Source organism: Halyomorpha halys, unplaced genomic scaffold (assembly GCF_000696795.3).
Source record: "Halyomorpha halys isolate HHAL.00 unplaced genomic scaffold, Hhal_1.1 Scaffold1164.1, whole genome shotgun sequence".
NCBI classification, from domain to species: Eukaryota; Metazoa; Arthropoda; class Insecta; order Hemiptera; family Pentatomidae; genus Halyomorpha; species Halyomorpha halys.
Genome location: NW_027115560.1, coordinates 3,140 through 10,282, shown reverse-complemented (window position 1 = coordinate 10,282; position 7,143 = coordinate 3,140).

Here is a 7,143-nt window from a genome sequence, read left to right as displayed (position 1 = left end):
TGTATAATATATATTATATATTTTAGTAATAAATGTAGTCATAATTATTGATACTCTATCATGAAAATTGCTTATAATCTGAACATTTCCTATATATGGTTAAACAAACGTTTGCCAAAAGAACGTTTCGTTATTTTTTGTTTTTCGAGAAAATTAGGAATCGAGTAATTAGGAAAAATGGCGATTTACGAGTGAGGGATCCAAATTTGATTGTTTATATGTAAATATGTAGTATGTTTCATACACACTTGAAAATCTTGGGAAGGAACCACCCATTGGTGGTACTTCAAACATTAATTTACACTAGAAGGTCTCGTGGCCATCTTCTTTTCAGACGCCTCGGAGGATTATCAGGGATTGTTAAGGATGAAAGATTAAGAATTAATGGGTTAGGATGGTTAAGGAGTTTGGAATGAAAAGACGCATATTTGTTTTGGGCCAATTCTGTAACGAATGGGAGGTTAAGGTCTTTGTGAATGAGTTTATTTGTGACGTAATAAGGAGCATCAAGGATTTTACGTAGGATTTTGGATTGTAACGATTGGATGTGGGAAGAATTTGATGGTTTAGTGGAGCCCCAGAGCTCAATTCCATATGTCCAAATTGGTCTGATTATTGTAGTGTATACTAATTTTTTCTAGTGAATGGGAAGTTTAGAGCGTTTGTGAAGTAAGTTTTGTAGCAATCGGAATCTACGAGCAGTTTCTTGTCGTTTCAATCTTGTGTGTGGATTCCAAGTAAGTCTCTTGTCAAGATGGAGTCCTAAGTATCGAATCTGTTCAACAGGCATTAAGGAAATGTACATTTTAAAGGTATTTTTGACGTTTTTAGTATTATTCTTCTTCTGGCACGACAGACCGTGGAGGTCCAAGGCCTTGGGAAATTCATCGCGCGTTCCTTGACGAGGTTTTCATAGGGTGGATTCGTCACTCCCACGCCTATTTTTGTGAGTGCCAACCATTGACTAACGGGCCTCACAAATGCCCGGGGGGCGGCTGTGAGCGAGTATTGTGTAATTATATGCTTGAAAATATCCCGGATAGGGCCGGGCTCGAACTCACAACTTTTAGGTTGGTACAGGCGCGTCAGCACGCTGCGACCGTCACTCCTTTTAGTATTGTTACCAAGATTAATATTTTTATAATGAGGTGTAGACTGTTGACCGTAGATTAATAAGTGACTAAGATGGTCGAGGGGTGCGGTAATAATAAAAAATAAAAAAAAATAATTTATTCATGGCTCCTTAACTTTAGTCAAAATCTCTGCCGAAACTCCCTGGTGAAGACCTGAAAATCAGTTCGAAACGTTTTTTTTCTGACCGCACACCCCGACCATCTTCTCTACTTAATATTTTTATATAATATCTTATTTTAAAAATTATTTTCCACTTTGCAATAGAGAAATTTTGATACTGAACTAATTTTTTTATCTTCATCAGAACCGGGGCATCAAATTAAATGAGTTTTGGAAATGCATGTCCTATATTTTAAGGGCTAGATTTACCTTAAAAGGAACATAAAAATCCACTAGACACATGCAGAATCCACTCCTTGTGAGTAACGTTGAAGTTGGATCCCTTTGGTCCAAACAGATCTTAAGTTCTGTCCTTTAGACGTTCTATTACCCCCACCCTAAATAATTCCTGGCCTATTATCCTCCCTCTTCCTTTATGCTTAGCTAATGCCACCCCTAACCACCCCGCGTCCTTTTATTACGTCCTCGGGGACTTAATGAAAGGAAATTTATTTTTCCCCTCTGAATGCGACTATGGGGCTGTTCTTGATTTATCATTTGTCATAGCGACCTTTTCATACTTGTAGCACAACCTTCCATTAATTTAAATACCAAAAAGTTACCTTTGGAGTCTTCTTTTACCCCATCGCAAAAAGTTCTATTTTAATAGTAGTGTTAAAGTAATCCACGATATTATTGGAAAATGGGATGCCGTTTAAATTATATCGTATCTTGCGAGAATCTATATCCTTTCAAAACTTAAGAAACGACTACGGCTTTCTAGCTTTTATTAGCTGTGGACCTATAAAACAGATTAAAAAAAATTGGGTACTTTAAGCTATATTGGGAGGTTGGTAGCTCAGTTAGTAAGGCGCTGCACTACTAAATACTGGGCCTAGGTTTGAATCCCGCTGTGGTAAATAATTTTGAATTCTGAGAGTACTGTCGTGAGTCAATCCTTTGAGTTCGAGAATGCTATTAAGTGAGGAGAAAACCTGGTGGTTCAGCGGGATCTTGAACAAATCAATAATACTTATAAAATAAATCTGTATTTTATGAGAGTTGGAGCAGAATTTAAATTATATACAATGTACTAAAGTCTAAGTCTGTTATATTCTTTTCTTCATAAACGACCAAAATTTAAAATTATATAAGAACTAAATACTTAGAAGATATAGATGAAAAGAGGATATAAGTTCTGTTGATTAGTGACGAAAATTTACCTACAAACAACTAATACATAATTACCTACAAGATCGAATCCGCACTTCATACAATTTAAGGGCAAAATATAGTAGATGTTTAAATACCGAAAACTATGCCAAGAATGAGAAGTGATTATGGACATCGTAAAAATAATATTTTTAAATTCCAAACTTGAGTGAATCGTTGTCCCAGTTGAATAGTGTAACATCTCACCAATGGTTATTTTCAGGTATGCATGTAATCTATGCAATAAGGGTAAAATCAATACAGTAAACGCACAGAATCATAGTAAAATATACGTCATAAAATTTAAGTAAATAAAAATATTTCAAGGTTCCACATTTTTGAACTGTTTAGATCTTACCCTTATTGCTAAGACTACATGCATATCTCAAAATAGCCATTTTTTTAAGATATTACATTGTTGAAAGCGACATAATAAAAATTTGTTTATTTGTTTACGGGGCAACCCCCGTACAAATAGAGTTAGCCTGTGAAATACATTTTTTTTATTTTTTATTTATTTATTGATATTTACAACTGTATAAAAAATACAACAAGTAAATTTGATCATAATGATATGATACAGCATGTAGAGAAACTACCCAGTATTAGAACTCTAAAAACAGTTTACAATATAAGGTCACGAGGCCATCTTCTTTTCAGGCGCCTCGGAGGATTTCCAGGAATGGAAGTGGAAGCAAGGTAAGAAACTAGTGTGTTTGGGTGGTTAGGGAGTTTATTATGGAAGGAATAATATCGGGTGTGAAATACATAAAATAGATAATCAATTGTAGTAATTTTACAAAAAATGATGAGTTAAAGATCGTTTATATAAACTAAATAACAAATAATATATCCAAACTGGGCTTTCCACATTCCTTAGAATAAAACAGTAAAACAAAAACGTCACTTCATATTTAATAACATTAAAAAAACAAACAAAAAACTATACCTCCTATTGGGACGATAGGTGTCCAGCTCTAAGCAAAAGGTTTTGCGTTACATATATAAAAAACAGTTTAAGGTCCAATCCTGAGGGTACAGACAGAAATTCATACAAATGATTTCGGCTAATATCGCTTAGTTTCGGCATGTATCGGATTCGTTTCTCATGGTACGCGGGGTAATTTGCTTTCTCCAAGGGACTGCAACAATCTTAACATTTATTATAGTATAGAGTTTTACCAATAAATTTGCTAAAACTAAAGATTTACTGTTAATCATCTCACGTTTGACGTGATAGATGCTAGATAGTTAAAATAGGTTAAAACAAATAATTTTTTAAAGCATGGAGGAACAATCAAATATCAATATTTATTATTAATACTAATTAGAAATGTTGAATGAATAACACTCTTCCTTGTCTCATATGTATTTTTTATATCATTATAATGGAAACAAAGTTTCAAGGTTGTCACCCTATCTTCAGGTCTTTGATCAACATCTAAATCTAATACAATATGTTTATTAGTCTAACTTTGCAGATACAACCATATTATTGTCACATTGTAAAAATTTTTTTATAAATTAAACAGTTACATTTTTTAAATAAGGAGATATGACAAATAACCTTATCACACAAAACCTTCCTACTTTCACCAAGGAACTGCAACAATCTCAATATTTATTCGAGGAGAAGATGGTTGGGGGTGCGGTCAAAATAAAACACAAATAAGTTGAAGTAACTTATTTAATCGTGCCAACGTTTCGGCCATGATTTCTAGCCTTCATCAGCGCTAAGAAAAGAAGAAGATAACAACCAATGAATACAGAAAATAAAAAATAAAATATAAACAGAATGACAAAGTGAATAATTGTACTGAATGTAATTAATAAAATAAAGTGATGAAAGAAGTGGAAAATAAAATGTATACATAAGTAATTGTATAAGTAGGTAAAATAACATAATTAAAGAAATAAAAAATAACACCCACTTTGTAACATATTATTTCACTTTTTAAACTTTTACTAACACATTTGTCGTCACCCTCTCATAACGTTTCCTTTTTTTAACTGTTGTTAAATACTCATGACACTTTTTCATGTTCCGGTACTTCGTCACCCTTTAACATATATATATATATTTTTAACATTTTCTAAAAGCATTTGTCGCCGCCCTCTCACATGCTTTCCTCTTCTAAATATTTTCTACTTTTTTCATTTTATTTTTTACCCACTTGTAACGTTTCCTCTAAAAAAAAAAACTTTGTCACCTCTGTAACGTATTTTTTAATTCGGAGTCTGGCCGTTCGTGGCGCAGAAGCCATTTGGCGGTAAGATTTCAAGCAGGTTCGTTTTATGTTTTATTCTGTTTTTTTTCCCCCATTTATATATTTTTCTCCCCCTTCTTTTCTCAATTTTCTTTACCTACGTTATTAGTTATGTTCACCCTATATTATTATTGTTGTTTCAATTGTTTTTGTTTCTATTCATTTTTTTTGTTAAACTTAACTTATATTTTGTCTCTTTATTTAATATTATGGTTACATAGTTCATTTGTTACATATATTTTCTTTCTCTTAATTTTCTTTTTCTTTCCATAATCTTAATTTTTAAATTATCAATAAACTAATATATTCATATTTCTTTGCATTATATAACTTAATTTTTATTTTATTTCCTTAATTATGTTATTTATACATTTACCTATAATGCCTACTTATACAATTACCTATGTATACATTTTATTTTCCACTCCTTTCATCACTTTATTTTATTAATTCCATTATGTACAATTATTTACTTCAATTCATGTCCTTCTGTTTATATTTTATTTTTTATTTTCTGTATTCATTGGTTGTTATCTAGTTCTGTTCTTAGCCCTGATGAAAGCTAGAAATTCTGGCTGAAACGTTGGCATGATTAAATAAGTTACTTTTTGTATTTGTATTTTATTTTAACCGCACCCCCAACCATCTTCTCCTCGTATAAATCCACGCTCAACTATCTCTCATGATTATGAATCTCAATATTTATTGGTACTGAGTTTTACCAATAACTTTGCTAATGCCAAATATTTAGTGTTAATTATCTCTCGAATAACGTGTTAGACGCTGTAATTATAATTAAAATAAGTTAAAATATATATATTTTTAAAGAATGAGGCAACCATGAAATGTCAATATTTATTATAGGTTTCAACTTCAATTTCCTTGATAATTAAAAATAATAAATATCGAAAAAAAGTATAGGTTAACGTCAACACGTGGTTGTCGGACGGAAAAGAAAACTGATAGGAAAATTGAAAAAAGAAGAAGTTTGTTACAACAATAGCAGGAAGGCTTTAAAAATACCCGTTGAGAAGATTAGATATGGTAAGCAGATACCCACTGGATGGGATGTCTCATTTTCTCCGGGGATCATTATCGCTTTTTCTTTTATTCTATAACTTTTAGAGAAATATTTAAATTTTAAGTAAATTTGTATACTATTATTAATAAATCATATTAAATATTACTGATCCAATCTACAAAATATGTTAGAGTTTTTAAATATTTTTACTAATCCTTTCTATATTAGCCTGGGAGCCGATGTAAAAATATATGACTTATTTTATGCCACGCCTTATTTATTGTAAAAAAATAGGTCTTAAAAATTTCTTTTAACCCAAAATATTAAGACTATTTTAAAATTATAAGAGCGTTATATATGAATATCCCAATAAAGTTTGAAAGTTATGATGACCTGAATTATAGGGAAATATGATCTTCTATTAGTAAAGCTACTCGAATAAAACTTAGTGTATGCCCGACTTCTATTCATCATTACCTTTTTATATTTATAATCTTTAACTTTCTTGAGACTGGTTAATTTTGTTTAAATAAATAATTCAATTTTTATCCATTTTTGTCTCAACACATTTTATTTTTCTTATAAGACCGACGTTTCGGCCAATCCGGCCATCCTCAGGGACATCTACCACAAAACAGCTTTTATTACATGTATGATCTAAACAATTCAAATTACTTAACATTATTATTTACAATTTATCTTACCTTAATACAATTTTGGAACTAAAAATATTTAAACACTCTACTTCATGCCCTTCTCACAACAACAATTTCTATGAAACATTAAAACATTAGGTAAACATATTCTTTTGTTAATAAGTATATCCTACATTATGTCTAATTACCTAATTAGTCAACTTTTACATTAAAAACATAAATTAAAATTCATTTATCACAGTCACTTGTTAAAACTTTATCACAACCTTGCTTGTAACCTTCCTCCACTCAGTTCAAGCATTAAAATTATTTATTATAATTACACTTTAGTTAATTTTCCTCTTTATTTCATTAGTAAAAATCCCATCAAGGCTAATTATAACTATCCACATTTAATTTATCCCATATTTTTCAAAAATTCATTTTACTTTATATCTCTGCATAGTGTTGGTTCAAATTTCTTGTATCTGTTTTGAAATTGACAGTATAATTAATATTTTCAGATATGTAAATGGATTCAAGTATTTTCCATTTGAACGTATTATTTTCTTTATGTAAAATCATTGTATTTTCAAAATTGAAATCATTGAATCATGATTAAATCATCAAATCATTGAATTATTTATTACCTTTTTAGTTACAAAACCTCTTAGACTTTTTCACACACTGACCCTGATCTCAACATTTTAAAAAATTCATATTCTCGGAATACGTGGTTTATATTTTTAAATTAAAAACTAATGAATCATAAACT